The sequence below is a fragment of the Eufriesea mexicana genome, unplaced genomic scaffold (assembly GCF_001483705.2).
Source record: "Eufriesea mexicana isolate 0111107269 unplaced genomic scaffold, ASM148370v2 scaffold2783, whole genome shotgun sequence".
NCBI lineage: Eukaryota > Metazoa > Arthropoda > Insecta > Hymenoptera > Apidae > Eufriesea > Eufriesea mexicana.
In genome coordinates, this window is record NW_016910838.1 from 161,116 (window position 1) to 183,153 (window position 22,038).

Here is a 22,038-nt window from a genome sequence, read left to right on the forward strand (position 1 = left end):
TTCCTTATTGTATTGTAGAATTTTATTTCGTATTAATAATATAATATTTATAATTAATAATTATCATTAGTATTAGTATTATTACTAGTATTATATTATTATAATATTATTATTAGTATTAATATTCCCACGCTGGTGGCAATTTTCGGATATCGCCATTAGGCCACAACGACACTTGATAAATATTCGAAATAAATCTGTAATTATGGCAATGATAAAACTCTAATCATAAATATCTCGAAAACTATCGAGTAGTTTTACAAAATTGGTATCACAGTGGAATAGTTAATACCTAATAATTAATATATGAAACCAGTCATGACAACTATCAATGGTTGCCCAGTTGCTCAGTGACTCTAATACCAACCCACACTATTAAAAACGGCAATCGTATCAAACAAAGAGCAGATCACGTTTTATTATTATAATTCCTAATATTATTATATATATTTCATTTGCTCCTTAATATACTGTATTTATTTATTCTGTACTATGATAAACCTAATTCGTCACATTCATAGACTTCCACGTTCCATCCCACAGTGAATTCCATCTTCGATTTACAATTCTAGTATTTGCAAAATTGTTTCTAGCGTTTTACAAAATTGGCATCACAGTAGAATAGTTAATACCTAGTAATTAATATGTGAAACTAGTCATGACAACTATCAATGGTTGCCCAGTTGCTCAGTGACTCTAATACCAACCCACACTATTAAAAACGGCAATAATTATGTCAATATTAAAACTCTAATCATAGATATCTCGAAAACTATCGAGTAGTAGCCCTTAAAATGATATATTCTCTTCAACTGGATGACTAAATCTACAAACCTACAAAGTTTCAACTAAGTCTATGACTCGCAAGATTTGTACTCTCCTTGTTAATTAGTCAGGGATATTAATTCCTCCCTTTTAGATTAAAAAATAAGAGTTCGCAACAAGATAAAGAAAATTAAAAATTAAAATTTCTTGACGTAGATCATGGATGATCCACAATAAAAACCAAAACCAAAATGACCAAGTATAATAAAGTATAATACTCGCTCATTTTTCCACCAGAATTCTCAAAAAATTCCCACAGGAGGACCCAGAATCCAAGAACCCGCGACACTGAGAATGTAATCCGTCTCTAAATCTCTACACTTCAACATTCATCATTCCTCGACGATCTTTGAGAATTGGCAAGAAAATCCATCGCAACGATTGCAATTTTCCTATAACCCATGATAACCTATGACGCATTAATAAGAAGAATGGAAGACGAGTCTCGGCTGCAAGGATAGTGCGCAGGAGCGAGTCGGTGCGGATGACGCGGACGGGACAGAATTTAAGGACGCCACGAGGTTACGACACTTTCAAGGATCGCTTGTTCGGGGTCCTGAAACAAAGGGAGGCGCCTGTAGCACGAAGACGGCTCGTAACGAGAAGGAGAGCAACGATCGCTGGGTATCGAGACGAAGGGAGACCGACGTTGCCGAAAATTGCTGCTGCAGGCCAACCTGTCTGCGAAAAATAGAGGAGTTGCGCGGCGAAGGAGCGAGAGAGACGACGAGATGGCCGGTGCTCGCGCGGAAGAAGGAGGCAGATAGGGAGAATTCTACCTGTTCGAAGAGGCACGATCTCGGGGAACCGTGCCGATCTTTCCGTGCCCAGCAGTCTCTCTCTGGAAAAAGAGCGATTTCATTGAGCCGAACAGTCATTGACAACGTCAGCGTGTCTGGTTCATTAGGCCAGCTAACTGTGCCCGGACGAGGCCGTTTTCTAGCCGAATTTCCTGCAACCTTGTGAGCCTGCAGCTCGGCTATAATTCAATGAAACGAACGTGTTACGAGGACTTTACGAGGCGCAATCGCTTATGGAATTTCTATGTGGACCTGGCCGGGCTAGCCGACCGGGTAGCTGACAGGGCTAGCTGGCTGTCTGGCTGATTGTCAGCGAATCGGGCTGGTAGACGATGGTGTTGATCGGTTTCTTTACCGCAAGTGGTACAAACGTGATTATCGGCTCGGGGGAGGAGACATCGCTGGAATTCGTTGGGCTCTTCTTTCCTTCGAATTCGCCTCTACTCGGGGTTGAGTAATTGTGTTAATTGGGTTAGGTTCGGGTTATCGTTGGCTGCTGGTGATTAAGGTTTCCGAGGGAAGATAAAAGGGATGACGGAGTTCGTTTTCGTCGACGGTTCGCCGCAGTTAATGATTTGTAAAAACTTCTCGAGAGATAGAGCAGCTGATAGGGTTTATTTCGTTGAGTGGTTTATTGTAGCTGACCTCTCGGGGTACCAGGGGAACCGGCGGGGTACGTATGTTTAGTTTTTGTTCCATTCTGTTCGATGCTAGTGGATGTGGAGATACGATGTGATGGATGATCGATATCGCTTTTTTCCGAAATTTCCGAGTGTTTTTTGATGCTGCATGACTGGTTTAGTATGCGTGCATATGTTTCTGAAGAAATTAATTGTTCGCGAAAATTTTTGGAACTGGGTAAAGCAATCGGTAGAGTTTATTTTATTAAATAGTTCATTATAGCTGATCTAATTTTTGTATGTCTTTTTTAATATGTCTCTGGAGAATTAAAAATTGTTGCAGAAGAAATAAAAGTGTAATAATAGATGCTATGAATGGGTTCTATTTTTTTTCTTTTTTTTTTTGAAAAATAGAAATTTTTATTAGTCGTAGTATTTCGTCGTAATGACAAAAGTATCGATGATTGTTGAAAATTGTTTACTTAAATATAAAGCAATGCTGTAACTATAGTAGTAGGAATTCAAATTGCACAAATAATGAAAAATATAGACAGAATGGTAATGTACGATATGAAAAATAAAACGTCACGAAGGTTAAAAAGAAATTGATTGATTTTATTTCGGCAATTGTTAGAATTTATTTTATTAAATGATCATTTTATTTAATGGTTCATTGTAGCTGATCTAATTTTTTTTCTGGAGAATTGAAAACTGTTTGAGATAAAATAAAAGTGTAATAATAAACACTGTGAACAGATTCTATTTTTTTGAAAAATAGAAATTTTTATTAGTCGTAGTATTTCGTCGTAATGACAAAAGTATCGATGATTGTTTACTTAAATATGAAGCAATGATATAACTATAGTAGTAGAGATACAAATTGTATGTATAATACAAAATATAGACAGAATTGTAATGTACGACATGAAAAATAGAATGTCACGAAGGTTAAAAAGAAATTTATTGATTTTATTTCGGCAATTGGTAGAATTTATTTTATTAAATGGTCATTTTATTTAATAATTCATTGTAGCTGATCTAATTTTTCTTCTGGAGAATTGAAAATTGTTTGAGAAAAAATAAAAGTGTAATAATAGACGCTATGAACAGATTCTATTTTGTTTTTTGTTTTGTTTTTTGAAAAATAGAAATTTTTATTAGTCGTAGTATTTCGTCGTAATGACAAAAGTATCGATTTCAAAATTGTTTAATTGTTAAATATAAAGCAATGCTATAACTATAGTAGTAGAGATACAAATTGTATGTATAATACAAAATATAGTCAGAATTGTAATGTACGACATGAAAAATAGAACGTCACGAAGGTTAAAAAAAAATTTATCGATTTTATTTCTTTCAGCAATTTCTCTTAATTAATTAATAATTTGTAATCATTCAGCGTGAAATAATTCCGAGAATTTGTATAAAACTGCTAATTATTATTCGCGTCACAATGTGGGAAAAAATGATTTTCTATATTTAGCGAAGGTTAAAAGTATAAAACCGAATATTATTGCACTTTTTACGTGTAGAGAAATTAAATTTGAATATTCATGGAGTATACATGTACCTGAGAAATGAGTTAGTCAATATCCACGACGATGTGAATTTTTACAGAGCCTTTTATAATTTATGTACGTTTAAAGACGAGTTTTATATAATTACTTCTCATTTTTTTCGCAAATACAAGAGAATTCTAATTAGCTGTAATTTATATTCGGTATTTAGATTTCAAAGATTTTTGCAATTGCACAATATTTGAATTGTCCCTACCATAAGCTTCCAATTTCTTCGTTTCACTTGGCAGAAATTAACGGAGATAACACTAATTACGATAATAAAAGCCGAAGTCTTACAAATGTTCATAATTGCAAACAAAATATTACACGACTCGTTATAACATTGTATGACATAAGATAATGAGTCATGACCGATGGTATAGAAATTAAAATCCAGTCGGGTACAAATGTACTCTGAAACACGATTTTGCAACGAAAGTATTTTTATCCTTGCTGAATTATAACGAATTCAATGAAATAAATCAACGAGAAATGATACGTAATTAAATACCTTAAGTAACTTAATGTATCTCAGACGAGAGTTAGAATTACAAATTTCGCTGAAAGACACGTGTATTGCGTTAAGATTTGAAAGTGAAACGATTGAGAAAGCGTAAGGGAAGCAGTTCTATTAAAAAAGAACAACTTAAATGTAATTTTAAATTATTCAAAGATAACTCGTTTCGTAACAGAATCATTATATAACTTATACATCTTCAACACTGTAAAGTAATCGACCCATCTGTTATTTAATACCCCGAGATAAACATCTTTGCTGCACAATTACACGAGGAAAAAAGTATTTATGTAATCAATCTCACAATCTCGGATATTTAATAATCAACCGAAATATCATTATAATTAATATTCCATTTTTTATTCAATTTCAAGGTTAAATTATTAGGTAATAACTGTAAATCAAACCTCTACCAAACTTCGAGTAACCAATTCAATTGTTTTGCAATTTATGGCAGGTATTATTTTCTTGCATAAGAATAGAAAAAATTGAAACTGAAAACACAAAACTTATTAAACTATTAAATTTTTAAATTATTAAATTATTAAATTATTGAATTATAAAAATTAATCATCATTCGAACGTCTTGCTACAATTACTACAATTATCACATATCATGTAATATATGAGCCATTCACTGCACAAATCGATTAATTCCACTTTTTAAAAAATTATAAATATAAAGAGTTATGACTATACCAAGTGCTTTGACACTTAAATTTAAGATTTTTCAAAAAGTGGAGTTAATCGATTTGTGCAGTGAAGAATATAGCTCATATGGCACTCGTGTTGCTGTGGTACTTGCTATTTAAAGAAAGAAGGAAGTCAAATGTTATTAAATATACTATAACTATTTGTTATTATTTTGGAAATAGGTACAAATAATAAAAGAAATATAAAAGATTAAATTTCAATTATGAGAATTGTCAACTCTGTATTAATCAAGATCCACGTCTATCAGGAAGCTAGAAAACTTAACCTTCTGATTGCTATCATAGGCAAAGAAATATAAATCAATATTATATAAAATTTATTATATTTATACTTAACCTTCTGACTGCTATCATAGGTAAAAATTAATCGGTATTATATAAAATTTATTATATTCTAATTAATGAAATTTTCGTCTATTTTATATTTCTCTCCAATATTGTTAAAATTCTGCTTCTTCTGTGTACATAGTTATTGTTCCAAATATTTTAGTTCAACATCAAAAATACCAATTATATTTTAATTAATGAAACTTTCGTCTATTTTACATTCCTCTCCAATATTTCTAAAATTTTCCTTCTTCTGTGTACATAGTTATTGTTTTTGAAATATTTCAGTTCAACATCAAAAATACCAATTATATTTTAATAAATTAAATTTTCGTCTATTTTACATTCCTCTCCAATATTTTTAAAATTTTCCTTCTTCCATATATATCGTTATTGTTATAAATATTTCAGTTCAACATCAAAAATACCAATTTATAACAGATAATTAAATATATTATACTTAACCTTCTGACAACTATCATAGGCAAAAATTAATCGATATTATATAAAATTTATTATATTTTAATTAATGAAATTTTCGTCTATTTTACATTCCTCTCCAATATTTTTAAAATTTTCCTTCATCCATATATATCGTTATTGTTATAAATATTTTAGTTCAACGTCAAAAATACCAATTTATAACAAGTAATTAAATATATTATACATAAATCATACTAAATCCTGATAAGTAAGTGGCATGTCGATGATGGGAAAATGCAAAAATCATTTTAAACTCTTTAATAGTTTTAATATTAACGCACATATATTGCTTTATTATAATTAAAAAAAAATTCTTGTAAACGTTCAATTCCTGTATGACACATTAGTGTATACTAGAAACTCGATAATCCGTATACACGCATGATTGCAAGCATGACTTCACGGTGGTCACGACACCTATACACAGCCGACCCGGACGTCGAAGAGATTACCGTCGATCAGAAACACAAAACGGAACTTCCACCTTCCTCGACCCGCGTCCCGTCAAGTTTGCACAGCCTGATCCCAAGAAAACGCAGCTTCCAATCGACCAGACCCCAACGATCAAACACCGAACCCTCCCCGAGCTACTCCTGTACGTACCTACACACCCGAGAGCCTAGGAACTGAACAGGTAACCTCTTCCACCTCGCCGTACCATTTTCTCCCTGGGCTCACTCAGTCCCGAAATAGAAATACCCACACTCGTATCGATCCAGCTACGAGTGAATTCCCTCGGTGTGTTCGCGATCCCGTCGAGCCGGGTCCCTTTATTTGCAGAAGGATAAGGCCGGATGCGGTTATCAGGCCGACCGATAAGCGGTCCGGGGGCCCGTGAACCAGACTTCTCGTATTTATAATATTTGATCTGCACGGGCCGCGTCTTTGCTTCGGGTAGTATCAGCCATTGAGGCTTCTGCGCTCGTGGGGACCCGGTCACGGTCCTTGAAGGATCCCTTGGGCTCAGGTAGACAGGACGGCCATTCATGGCCTCCTGCGAGAGAGGGTCTCTAAACAGGAAACGCCAGGCTGCTCGAATGTGCTCCACTGCTATTTAGAATTTTCAAAGAAGCGAGGACGGAATGTTATCCAACCCCTTTTCCACGATCCTCAGGGGCCAGTTGCTCGCTTTGTCCACGCGGAACGCGTTGACTCGGGATCCACGGATCCGATGATCTCTGGTGTCGTAGGACACGCCAACGCGTACGATCCGCTCAGTCCTCGTCCTCAAGATTTTGATACCTTGGTAATGGAGTTATATGACAGGATGAAGGGAGTGTACGCTTCTGTTCCCCTTTTTCGACGGTGAATTAGGCTGGTTCCTTCGGATTTGATACGGTATTGTTGGCCTGGCTGCAGTCTGAGGATGTACCGCTTTTATTATCTCTGCGTATGGATCTTTTCTCTCGCCTTTCCTTTTTTCTCTCTGCTGCATGGCTTTCGATGCTTTCTTTCAAGCTTCGAGGATTATGAGAATGATATTGGGTTCGGCAGGGTAGTCGCGAGGAAGTTGGGCAAGAGGGAATTCATGCGGAGGGAAGGAGGTACAGGCTTTGAAGTTTCGTTCCCCTATGAATTTTCCAAGCACTTCCTTCTTTGTGGACAGTGAATGATAATGGTCGTTGAGGAATTGTCGAAAACGTGAAGGTACATTTTTATTGTTTATATTTTTTAAATTGTACGTAATTTCGTAATGTTTATCGTAATGATTAAAAATCAAATGCATTGATTGTTCATTCTATGCATTCTATGCATTCTATACAATTTTTGAAACAATTCCTTTTTATGTACCGTTCGTCGCGTATTTGTTTTGCGATTGTATAAGAAAAAAAATTTCCATTATGCGACAATGTTACGTAGGACACATCATTCGCGATATTTATATCGTACGTGTGTTCGTAACGATAAGAAAATTAAAGAATTACCTTTAAAGATTCGTTTTCAAGAAACGTCACCGCAGCTTAAGTTATTGCGACAATATTTGATATGGAAGCGATTAAAAATAATTTCGTTAATCCGTGCTTAACGTGATCGAATGAATCTTCGTCCTTGAATTATTTGCACTGCGATATATAGATCTACTCGATTGTTCATTCTACGAAATTCGCGAGAAATATTACATCGTGTGTTGCTTAATTGAGTATGACACGTTCATATTGCGAATTTACGTTTTGGGAGGAAGTATCTTTTCATATACATATTCGAAATTGTTGATTATGCGCAAGATATTTAAATCGTGTAACTTTCATTCCGATGACATTTTCCTGGAATTTATTCGTTTATGAGCTATCTCGAAATAGCATGTGCACTGAATCATGTTGACGAGTGTGTATTCACGATACGATGATTTCGAGTTGCAGAAAATGTGATTTTCCTTTGTCAACCGCATTAATAATCATATAAAAATATATAAAGGGTATAAAAATCGGTATTAAAAATTGATCGATTATACAAGAAATTTATGAGAAACTTTCTATCCCAAAGAATCTCGATTTCCTGCAATTATTGTTTAAATTGTATGTAATAGTAAAATAATATGTCATAATAGTTAAAAATCGAATGTAAACTCGACCAAAGTTGAATAAAACTAAAAAGATACACAAATATTTGTTTTTCTGTTTAGAAATTAACATTTAAAAGTAAATAATAAAATAAGAGCAAAATAGGAAGGAAAACATGGGTATGTAACGGTTAACCCCTTCCCATATTTTGACGAGTCTGTCTCGTGATGAAGATTTTGGTCCAAGCGTGAATATCACGAGTCATACTCGTGAACGAAAAGTCGGGCCAAACATGAATATCACGAGCCAGACTCGTGAACAGAATATTTTTCTAAATATAGTTTTGAAACTGTCATGTATTATAAAATATAACATGTTTATAATATTTATAAAAGGAAAAAGGATTAGAGTTTACTTTCACAGCAGTAGTATCGCGTAAAACTGACCATATCACGCGTATTTACATTTCGACTCGTATTGCGACTGTTTTCGAGCATCAGTCTGGTCTGACGCCTGCCGTTTGGGCCCGGATTTCGTCGAAAATTCCTCACGGTAATTCCAGAATATAGAACAGCTTTAGTTTCAGATGACAAAATACGCACAGCCATTGGACGAAAAATTGCAAGTATCCTTCTCATAGAGGTACCTGAGCTTGGTAGGCTAGATAATAAGGAAATAGCTTGTCTAATCGAAGTTGCACCAAAAACTGACGAAAGCAGAAGGAAAGCGAGTAAAGTTCAAATAGCTAAATGGCACGGGAACGAATTAACCCTTTGCACTCGACGATTTTTTGACTAGAGAAGAGTAGAAATTCAAAGATTCTCTATTAAAACACTGACGATAATTTTCTGAGCAGTAAATAAAGAATTGTAGAATTATTTGATTTCGATACCTCGCACAGTATTACTTTACATTAAATTTGATATATTAATTAATATCGATCTTCCACATTCTATGAAATGATGATTAAAGGTCACCTCTCGAGTGCAAGGGGTTAATAAGAGCTAGGGGGAGAGAGAGAGAGAGAGAGAGAGAGAGAGAGAGAGGGAGAAGAATTTTCTAGAAAGTGTCAATCAATTATTTTGTTTAAAATTTATAGCGAATTATTTTCATTATTTAAATATTTTTATCTAAATATACCAATGTGTTAACTGTTACAAAACGTTTTAATTTTGGTGTCCATTTCTATCTACACTTTTCTAGTCCATTTACCTCTGTTCTCATCTTACCTAGAACTTGAATTTAGCATAAACTAGTCATACGCTGTCCACGTAAGTGCCAATGTGTCAATTATAATGTACATCTTTCTGTAGCCAATCATTGTGTCCACAAATCGTGTTAAAAGTTAATCGAAACACGTCTACGGATTCTCCTGTCGAAATCTCGAAGAAATCTCTCTTTTCGTACTTGTATTTTAGGTCACATGCACCTTTTTTGGTCACCTTTTTAGGTGTCTTCATTGCTTCACGCTCGTGCGAAATTAATTAATGGGAAATTGTAATTGTGTTACGTGTAACATATATGTATAGTCGAAGTTTGGAAAGATTTTGGAAAATTTTGTAACAAAATTGAAATTCTTTTCCAGCAATCGACCTTGATTGTGAGATTTCATAGCACTTTCCTTCATCCCGAGCTACATGACACGCTATCGCGGATGATACAAGGTTCCCGTGGTGATTACGGATTTATTGCCATCAGACTTACGCTCGTTCAAGGCATAGTTAATCTATTTTCGGAGTCTCATTCGTCAAGGGAGCTGACCCTGGTCCCGGGATCGTGTTCGAAGTGGCCGGTGGAGATAAAAGGACCGTGAGATCGCGTGCAGTTTTAAATTCGAACGTGTATTTCGGCACGCATTTAATATCCCGTATTGTAAAGCTGGTCGAGATCTTTCGATTAGGAGATTCAAGATGTTCCCCGTTCACGTGCCATCACGATTGCTCTATTCTTGCAACTGAAAACTGTCTAATGGACGAAATGGCGAATGCGTGTCACGAGATAATTAGATGTGTATCATCTGGGGTAGTTAACTGTTAACTGTTGAAAAGATAGGTATTGTTATATACAAAAATCAGTCTGGGATACAAGATGTGAATAAATAATTTATAACAGCTAAATTCTGAGATATAAATTAGATAAGATTATATAAAAATTTGATAAAAATTAGATTATATAAAAATTTGATAAAAATTACTGTTGAAAAGATAAGTATTGTTATATACAAAAATCAATCTAGGATACAAGGTGTGAATAAATAGTTTATAACAGCTAAATTCTGAGATCTAAATTATATAAGATTATATAAAAATTTGATAAAAATTACTATTAAAAAGATAAGTATTGTTATATACAAAAGTTAATCTAGGATACAAGGTGTGAATAAATAGTTTATAACAGCTAAATTTTGAGATACAAATTAGATAAGATTATATAGAAATTTGATAAAAATAAGATTATATAAAAATTTGATAAAAATTACTATTAAAAAGATAAGTATTGTTATATACAAAAGTCAATCTGGGATACAAGGTGTGAATAAATAGTTTATAACAGCTAATTTCCAAGATCTAAATCAGATAAGATTATATAAAAATTATATAAGAATTGGGGTTTTAAGCGAACTACGTCATGCACTCTCTTGACACTCTTTTATAAATCGATCAGTCTCTCCAGAGAAATACTCAAAGATTGATATGTTAGTGGTAGATGAAATTTAATAACAATAAGAACAGTTATTTATTTAATTACAAAGATTATCAAACACAAATGTCGAGTTGAAATATAATTAATTTATCACTATCACATCCTCACGTGTCTTCTCTCTATAAATACTCAATTGCAACTAAAGTATGCCAAATTACTCCTTTTTTTTGGTTTTTTTCGTTTTTTTTATAGAAAATAAATAGAATCATCAAGCGGTTCAACGTTTGCGATATTCCACGCGTCAGCCATCTTCGAACTTTCTAGAATATTCTTTAGTATGTTATTAATTATAACCACGCTATGCTACCAATTGTTAGTGGTGGATGAAATTTAATAACAATATGAACAATTATTTATTTAATTACAAAGATTATCAAACACAAATATCGTGTTTGAATAGTGTAATTGTTATAAATTAATTATATTTCAACGTAATATTAGTGTTTGATAATCTTTGTAATTAAATAAATAATTGTTCTTATTGTTATTAAATTTCATCCACCACTAACATGGTATACCCTCCTTGAGTAATAAAAGAATTTAAAATAAAATTGTATATATCGTAGTTATTTTACAATTATAAAACCACAATACCAATATTGAGTAAAACAAAAATTAGAATAAATCGGAGAACTATTTATCGTAGAATAAATAGTTATTTTTAATTAATTAAATAACTTAAAATTTAAATAACGTTAATTTAAAGAAAATTCGTCCCTAAAGAGATTAATTTAAATTTCTCTTTCCTATCTTCTTTCACGATTAACCCGTTACACTCGACAACTTTTTGGCTAGAGAAGAGTAGAAATTCAAAGATTCTCTACTAAAAAACTGACGATACTTTTTTGAGCAGTAAATGAAGAATTGTATAATAAAAGAATTTTAGAATGCTCTGATGTTATGTCAAATGCTCTGATAGTTTTAAAATTTTGCAATATTTAAAATTCGATAATTTAAAAATTAGGTTTCACTCCTAGGAGGGTGGGGGTGGTACCCCTAATTCGTACGGTTCTGTTACGATGCATAGGCGTAGGGTAGCGGCTAATGCAAAAATCGACACGATGCATTTGTTAACAGTGATGGAATTGCGAGTGGAATAAAGCGAGCGAGACGAAATTATTGCGAAGCATTGAAAGCCCGACAGCGGAAATAAAGAATAATAAATTACGCGATGATAATGAAAGAAACGAGGTCGCAGAACAGCAGGTAGCATAGGTGTTGAGAGGAAGAAACGGGAGTAAACGCAAATTCCAGGCGTAGATCTATCAACATAGTTTAACGATTGTAATCTCTGGTCGTTAAAAAATAATTGCCAACGTCCCACATCTGAGTCATAGAAACCAGCAGTTCCTTTTTAATGCCTTTTGTCACGCATAAGTGTTACCACGAATTACAGCGTAGCTCATAAAATTCGTAAATTACCATTATCCATTTCTGTTTCGTTCGAGTAATTGTTTTAATTGCCTCAATCATACAGAACCAATTAATTATTTTTTTCTACAGCTCGATACGAGTTTATTTTTCGACTCAGCTTTATCTTCTTTTCCTTTTTTTTCCAAGAGTGCAATGATCGATTATGAATAAAGCTTTACGACTATCGACGATTTTGTATTCTTCGCGATCAGTCATTTTGTAAGAGGTACATAAACGCTGCATGGTAGACTCCATATTGTTTTTGGGGAATTTTTAGCATTTTTGGAATTAGCAATAAAGCAAACGAATAGATGTAGCAATTATTTTTATCATTTGCAAATATCGTTATTTATTAATTTATTACAACTTTATTTTTTTCTTTATTAATTTATTACAATTTTATTCTATTTTATTTAATTTTATTTTATTTAATTTTATTTATTATCCTTTTTTATTATATTGCTGTTATTTTATTTCTCACATATTTTTGTATTACTATATTATTATTGATACGATCACACATTGACAGCGGTAATAATTAATAGACAGAAACAGGAATTAATTACGGTATCCTGTAATTTTCAGATAACAATATTTCTTGATAACAAATATTCTATTAAAAATACAGTATTATGTGAAGAATTATACCAGATGGCCAATAGACATGCAATATGAAAAGTAAAATGAGCAAGTGAGAAGCATGCCGAACATTTAGACAGAGATGATCATGCATTCAAATGAAATAGTTGAAAATAGTAGTTCCTGACATTAATTATTACATTTACATATATATATATATATACATATGTTCTCAAAATTTTTATGTTTATTAAATTAACCATAAGCGAGTCACCAAGAACGTGCATAGAAAGGAAGTGTCATTATTATTATATTACTCCTGTAATAATAATAAGATGTTAATATATTCTCAACAGTATATATTATGAGGGTTGGTTTTATATGTATGAATGGGAATGAGGTAGAATAAATGAAAATGATTTGGGATGATATAAATATAATACGTGCGAGTGGAGTCTAGTAAGAATGTTGTTAAAAAATGTTTAGAAGAATGTACTAGAATAAAACAGTTACATGAGAATCGTCATAAAATAAGCATGTGTTAAAAAGAGTGAGAGAGAGAGAAAATAATTTTCAAGATAGAGTCAATCTTTGTGTTTAAAATAGTTTATTGTTGTCAATATATGTAGTCAATTGTCAATATTTAAATATTATTGTCTTGCTATATTAATTTATTAACTGTTAAAAAACGTGGAAGATATTGATATTCATTTCCATCCACATATATCACCATGCCCACATCAATCAGCTATCCTCCCACTATTTTCCACTATTCCCTCTTTAACAAATAACCACTGCCAAACTATTTCCAGATACTCCCAATGAATAATCCCAAAATAATATTCCCAAAAATATCCCAAATTTTTAACTTACAATTATTCAATCACAGCACCATCTTCCTTCAAAACTCTGCAAAATACACTCGAAAAGACCCTAAAAAGAATTTTCAAGATAGAGTTAATCTTTGTGTTTAAAATAGTTTATCGTTGTCAACATATATTGTCAATTGTTGTCAATATTTAAATATTATTATCTAGCTATATTAATTTATTAACTGTTAAAAAACGTGGAAGATATTGGTATTCATTTCTATCCATCAGCTATTCCCCACACTATTTTCCAGTATTCCCTCTCTAACAAATAACCACTGCCAAACTATTTTCCAAATACTCCCAATAAATAATCCCAAAATAATATTCCCAAAATATTCCAAATTCTTAATTTACAATTAGTCAATCACAACACCCCCCTCCTTCAAAACTCTGTAAAGCACACTCGAAAAGATCCTAACTCACCATACAGAGTACCAAAGCCAACGAAATGAAGGAATAAAAGAACGAGAGAAATATGAAACAACATCGTGTTTCGTTCCATAAGGAAAAGTGGATAATTTAATAGTAGAAGCATTCCAAACGTTTAGACAGGAATGATCATGCATACAAATGAAATAGTAGAAAATAGTAGTTCCTGACATTAATTATTACATTTACATATATATACGTATGTTCCCAAAATTTTTATGTTTGTTAAATTAACCATAAGTGAGTCACCAAAAACGTGCGCAGAAAGAATTATTATTAATATATTATTTCTGTAAAATAATACGTTAATTATTCTCAGCGCTATATGTCACCATCCCCACTCCAATCAACTATTCCCCCCACTATCTTCCATTTCCTCTCTAACAAATAACCACTGCCAAACTATTTCCAAATACTCCCAATAAATAATCCCAAAATATTCCAAATTCTTAATTTACAGTTAGTCAATCACAGCACCCCCTCCCTCAAAACTTCCCCTCCCTCGAAAAAACCCTAACTCGTATAACAAATCGAGTACCAAAGCGAACGAAATGAAGGAATAAAAGAACGAGAGAAATATGAAACATCGTGTTTCGTTCCATAAGGAAAAGTGGATAATTTAATAGTAGTCGCAATGAACTCGGCAATGCTTATCGCCATTCTTATCGTTATTGACAGTGCCGGAGCATCTTTACATCATATACACATGATCGCGCAGCTCCGCGCGACATTTGCCATGGAACAATTTCTCCCTCTGCCTTTCGACGCGGTACACTTGTCTCGATAACGATAACCGTGTACAAATTGATTCAGATTGATTCTTTTATTAGCCTCACCGCCTGCGTTCGCCGCGTAATAATGCAAAGTGAAGTGACTAGAGGAAAGTAGGATGCGCGGCTGGGACGGGGGGCAGGACTCGAAGGATATTGACCCGACCTATGTCGATGTAGATCGCGCTCCTCTTCAACGGCATGGCTACTCTAAAAGTTACCTCCGTATTCCACTATCGTCCCGGTAACACTTCGAGTGCCGTGATTTAATATTCGCATAGATAAGTGGCACGGTCTTTGGAAAAGGAAAAGGGGGCGAGGAATAAGGGGCGAACCCAACTGGCATAGGTTCCAGTGTGCGACTGCTTAAACGGGGCTTTCCTTTTTCCCAAGTGACAGTTACGCGACTTGCAAACCTGCATCGAGATGGTAGCTCGAGAAACCTGGCCCTGTGTAAACCTGACGAGCAATTTTGTATGATCTGCAGTTTCGCGAGGGTCCTATGCGTGATTTTAATGGATGGTACATCGGTACATGATTGTGAATCGGTTCCTCGTGAATGTATAAGTTGCGAGTTACGATATGGGAACGGTAAGGATACGAAATTTAGACAGGTTAACCCTTTGCACTCGAGAGGTGACCATTTCATAAAATTTGGAAGATAGATATTAATTAATATATCAAATTTAATGTAATGTAACGGTGTGCAAGGTTTCGAAATCAAATAATTCTACAATTCTATTATTACCAAATTCTTTATTTACTGCTCAAAAAAGTATCGTCAGGTTTTTAATAGAGGATCTTTGATTTTCTACGCTTCTCTAGCCAAAAAATCGTCGAGTGCAAAAGGTTGACACTAGAACTACCGATTTTTAATGGGTACCTAACTATTACGTGCATAGATTATAGTAATTTCAGTGGTACGATGAATACGAGTGAATAAATTGATTACAGTTCTTTCTTAATACGAGTTGATACCAATTTTATTCTTAAAGCAGGTGCATGTGTTCGGTGATTGCAAAAAGGAAAATTCTGGGATTAGTCATTTTCACTGGGTTGGTAGTTCTAGTGTTAAGGGAGGAATTGGATTTTCGTGTAGAAATTGGATTTTATTTTTGATGAGGATTGAAGGGGTAGTTTTAGAATGTGCTTGTATTCGAAATCGCTTGGAACCGAGATTTATAGGTATTTTTGACGATAGTATTTGTATTGCTGACTTTAGAGTGGAATTTTAATTAGTATTAAGACAGAAATTAGATTTTCCTGTAAATGAAAGTGTATGTTTGCAATGTACTTGCATTCGATATAGCTCTGAACCGAGATTTGTGAACCGAGTATTTTTAACGATAGTATTTTCATGTGTGAGTTTAGAGTGAAAATTTAATCGGTACTGGAAGAGGAATTAGATTTTCGTGAAAAAATAGCATTTTATTTTTTATGGGGATTGAAGGAGTAGTTTTAGAATGTGCTTGTATTGGAAATAGCTCTGAATCGACATTTATATAATTTTTGTCGATAATATTTGCATGGCTGAGTTTAGGGTGGAATTTTAATTAGTACTAAGACAGGAATTAGATTTTCCTGTAAATGAAAGTGTATTTTTGGAATGTACTTGCATTCGATATAGCTCTGAACCGAGATTTGTGAGTATTTTTAACAGTAATATTTGCATTGCTGAGTTTAGGATGGAATTTTAATCAATATTAAGAGAGGAAATAGATTTTCGTATAAAAATTGCATTTTATCTTTGATTGGAATTAAAAATGTACTTTTAGAATGTGCTTGCATTCGAGATGGCTCTAAATCGAGATTTATAAGTATTTTTAACGATAGTATTCTTATTGATGAGTTTATGGTGAAATTTTAATCATCATCAAGAAAGAAGGAAATTAAATTTTCTTGTAGAAATTGGATTTTATCTTTAATGGAAATTGAAGGTGTATTTTTAGAATATGCTTGCATTCGAGATTGCTTTGAACCAAGATTTATAGGTATATTTGACGATAGTATTTGTATTAATGATTTTAGGGTAGAAATATTTTGAAACATTTCGGTATTGTTATGAGTAATACAATAATTTTTCCCTGTGCAATTTTATTACTGGAAATGATGAAATTGTGAGTTGCAATATTTGATAATGAAACTGAAATTATTCTAGAAAAGGTATATTTGATATTTCGATCAAGTACATCCTGGTATAATTCCGAAATGATAGAAGATGTAAAGAATTTCTATTACGTAAGATTGAATGGTGTTAAATGGTAATTGGCTAGTATATATCTGCTCTGAAAGTGAAGATATCTTGCAGATTTAAATGTCACCTCTATTTCCATTGAATTATGCATTCTTTATGCACCACTAGATGCACTTTTCAATAGAAACACAATTCTCTATAAAAAGAAAATTATTATGACATTTGAAGCGAAAATCAATTTAGAAAATATTGCAATTCAAAACACTTCCTTTTTCCAAAATTGTGATTATATCGTAAAAAAATAAGAAACCATATTCAGTAATCATTAAAAATAATATGAAATATGAGAAAAAGGAAAATTTTAATATCTTCTTACAAGAAATAAAAATTACATTTACAGCTGTACCAAAAAATACACAATCCTGCCTAAAAAGATAAAAATGCCCTTTAAATCTACAAAACGTCTGCACTTTCAAAGCTTAAAAAGAAAAGTATTATGACATTTGAAAATTGCTTTAGAAAATATTGCAATTCATAACACTTCCTTTTTCCAAAATTATGATTATATCATAAAAAAACAAGAAACCATATTTAATAATTTTTAAAAATAATAAAAAATAATACAAAATATTAGAAAAGGGAAAATTTTAATATCTTCTTAGAAGAAATAAAAATTGCATTTGCAGGTGTACCAAAAAATACACAATCCTGCCTAAAAAGGTAAAAGTGCCCTTTAAATCTATAAAACGTCTGCACTTTCAAAGCTTAAAAAGAAAAGTATTATGACATTTGAATCGAAAATTGATTTCGAAAATATTGCAATTCAAAACACTTCCTTTTTCCAAAATTATGATTATATCATAAAAGAAAACAAGCAACCATATTTAGTAATTTTTAAAAATAACAAAAAAAAATATAAAATATGGGAAAAAGGAAAATTTTAATATCTTCTTACAAGAAATAAGAAATCCTGTCTAAAAAGGTAAAAGTGCCCTTTAACCCTACAAAACGTCTGCACTTTCAAAGCATCCGAGTCACGCACCGGTCCAGCGAAATATTTCTCCATCTGCCATGATATCAAAACCCCTGCAATCCTCGGACTAGCGGAACACCCAGTATATCCACCTGAGTCTAATAACTCACGAACGATGCTCCCTAAAGAATACCTTATTCTACAATGTCTGCCTGAATTTCTGTCTCATTTAAAAAATGAGGCCGCGTGTCAAAGCACGTGAAAGAAATTTCAGTTTCGATACTGCAATAAACGATCCCTCTACTCGGGGCATAAAACACACACGCCGTAATAGTTGGTCGAAAAGCACGAGGGCAATCCCAAAGGCAAGACAGCCATCAGGCATCGCCTCGTACCTCTGAAATTACAGAGATGCACGCGGCCTAGAATTATCGCCTCGTATATAACTTGTTAAAAGAAATCAAGCGTATTGCTTTAAGGCACCACGGGCACGTATCATTAAATTTCACAGTCGAAGCAAAATTATATAATCATCCCGACGTATCCAATACGCCTGTTCCCCTACTCGCGCCTGTTCCTCCTAAAGAGATTTCGAAAAACGGTCACCGGGGAGAGGTCTATGTAAATACCCACATTATCGGTGCGGGTATAAAATGTGGGAAACAGTTATAGTATCTATGCTAAAAGCTCGATGCATATGCATACACGGGGATACAATAAGTTCTTGCATCGTCAGTGTATCCGTTTTCAGCCGTCTTTCAGCCAGCAGCGAGCGTGGATCGACGTGGATAATTTTTCCTCTTTGCCGGGATTTCGTGCAACCGAAGGGGACAGAGGAGGTCGGAATAAGGCGGAACCCTGATGGTTTTCCATACGTACGCTTCCATGATCCCGTAAAACTGGATCCCGTATAATTACAGGCAATATCATTAAAAATAACCTCTAATTCAAGGTAGCCAGGAGGGCATCGCGATCTCATGCCCGGATATAGTTGGTCAGCACTCAGAACTGATCAGAAAGTTGTACAATTTGCATAATTAGGAATAATCACGCGAGATGAATCGTCAAGATTATCAGTTCGGTGTACGTGTCTTCATTAGCATATCCGTGAAAGCTTGGTATTTTTCACGTTTCTACGAGCATTGTCACGATTGTCGCTGCATCAAGCGCCAGCTCTGGCGCCCTGTCAGAGAGGAAATCAGGGAACGCTAGTGGCCTTGAGATCTTTCGTTGCCCGTGCAGTTAATTAATCCTTTGCACTGTAATTTCGTTGCAGGTAATGATAGATGGCAGTATGCTTTGAGTCTTTCTTAATTTTATAGAAGAATCGACGTAGGAGCTTGTAGTTCTATTGTTTGTAAAATTGGCAATTATTAAGCGATATTTATTTCCTTTATTCATATTGTATGTTTTATGAACAAATAAATAAATTGTCGTGAAATTCCTCTGTAATATTTGGTAACTATACAAGGATTCAAAGTATACAATAAAGTATTGAACATATGGATACATTAGTATGTACGTATTATACATAACCATCATCAAGTGACATGAATTGCAAATCGAGTATGACCAAGTAAGTTACAGCTCAATTAATTATAACTACCGTGATTATGGTAGCAGTCCATGTGAAAAATTCGAGATTTATGCCGCATTAATTTACAATATTTTCCGCAAATCCATTGTTGAATGACTAACGATTCGTTGGCCCTTAGTCACTAAAAGGACCTGGCTGATAAACGCAGACCAATTTCAGAGTCCAAAAACAATTGACTAATTCCTGCTTTCACTAAGGGCCAATGGTCATCTTCATCCCCCCAAAAACTAACATTATATCATATAAGCACCCACAAAATTTGCGAAAGGACAGTTTCAGTACAGTTCCAGTTCAGTTCAATTCAATCAGTTCCAGTTTCAATTTCTATTTTGTTTTTTCCTCTCTGCCGACTTGTATTTTTCCAACGTAACCTTGTTGCTAAAATCCGTGTTGTATATTGAAATTCGGGTTACAACACCATCGATGAATACAAAGTCGTAGCCTCGTTATAATTAATTTTTTAACCCTCTGCACTCGAGAGGCGTCTCTCAGTCGCCATTTAATCCGAGTCTAAAGATGGGTGTTAATTAATATATCAATTTTACAATTACCCAATGATGAGTGGAATTTCAAAGTAAAATAATTCTACGTCTTAATTTGCATACGATTTCTTATTCACCGTTTTAGAAATATCCTCGACTTTATGGTAGAAAATTTTGAAATTACAATTTTTATTAACGAAAAAATTGCCGAGTGTAAAAGGTTAAATATGTCTATTAAAGATCGAAAATTTAATATTAGGTGGATATTGGACGTTTGAAGCATTTTCTTCCGCCATTCTCAGTTTTCCTAATTAATGGAAATAATTCGAGAAATTCGATTGATAAATTAATTCTTCAAAATTACCCAACGATGCGTGGAATGTCGAAGTGAAATAATTCTAAGTCTTAATTTGCATACGATTTCTTATTCACCGTTTTAGAAATATCCTCGACTTTATGGTAGAAAATTTTGAAATTACAATTTTTATTAACGAAAAAATTGCCGAGTGTAAAAGGTTAAATATGTCTATTAAAGATCGAAAATTTAATATTAGGTGGATATTGGACGTTTGAAGCATTTTCTTCCGCCATTCTCAGTTTTCCTAATTAATGGAAATAATTCGAGAAATTCGATTGATAAATTAATTCTTCAAAATTACCCAACGATGCGTGGAATGTCGAAGTAAAATAATTCTACGACTTAAATTGCATTAGATTTCTTGGTTACTGTTTTAAAAATATCGTCGACTTTATGGTAGAAGTCTTCGAATTACTATTTCCCTGTAACGAAAAGATCGTCGAGTCTCAAAGGATTAAATTCGCGATATATTAAGGTGTCCCATAAGTTTCTTCCTTTTTCTTTGATGCGAAATCAATAGACGATATTTGTTGTTCGAGGTTGATTTACTGTGTTATATATGAACGATTTTGCTCTATTACCTTCTTCCATCTCTCAGGAAGCCTCATTATGCCCTCTTTCCAAGATTGTTGAGACTTACTTGAGCATTTGAGCGAGCATTTCTTGATGAGGTCCGATCCGTCGTTGCTGCGGTTTTCATCTTTCAAATCAAAATTGCCAGTTCTAAATTTCTTAAACCAATTGCAGTACCACTCTCATAAACGGTGCAAATCTCGTCTGCAGTGTCCCTTGCACTACTACCTTTTTTAAAGCAACGAAGCATAACATGTCGCAAATTCTTCTTTTGGCTATCCATATTGAACGACGTAGAAAAAGATTGTAAAAGAGACTTTGTCACCAACGAAATGTACTTTGAAAGAGCTGTGAGACGACAGAAATCGATGCCATAAACGGACAATAAATAAGCCTGCATGTTTACAAACATAGCCGGCTCGAGAACATGCATAACGTGGCGCTGAAAAAACTTATGGGACACCCTAATACTTAAACCACGAAACTGAACGTTTGGAAAAGAAACCTGACTCGGACCACTTCCATAATCACCGGTGGAATTCTTCATTAATTACATCCTGACATCGCAGCAACTCGATCATCGTCTCCGCTGAAAAGCAGCTAAAGATACAATCAGGCACCCCAAAAACTGCGGATCTTCTGCGAGACGATCCACGAGATCTCTCGAGCCCTCTCCAATCTCGATTCCTCAGCTCCCCTGGGAATCTTATCGTCCACCGTATCGATACAATTCCCGATTTCAATTCTTCC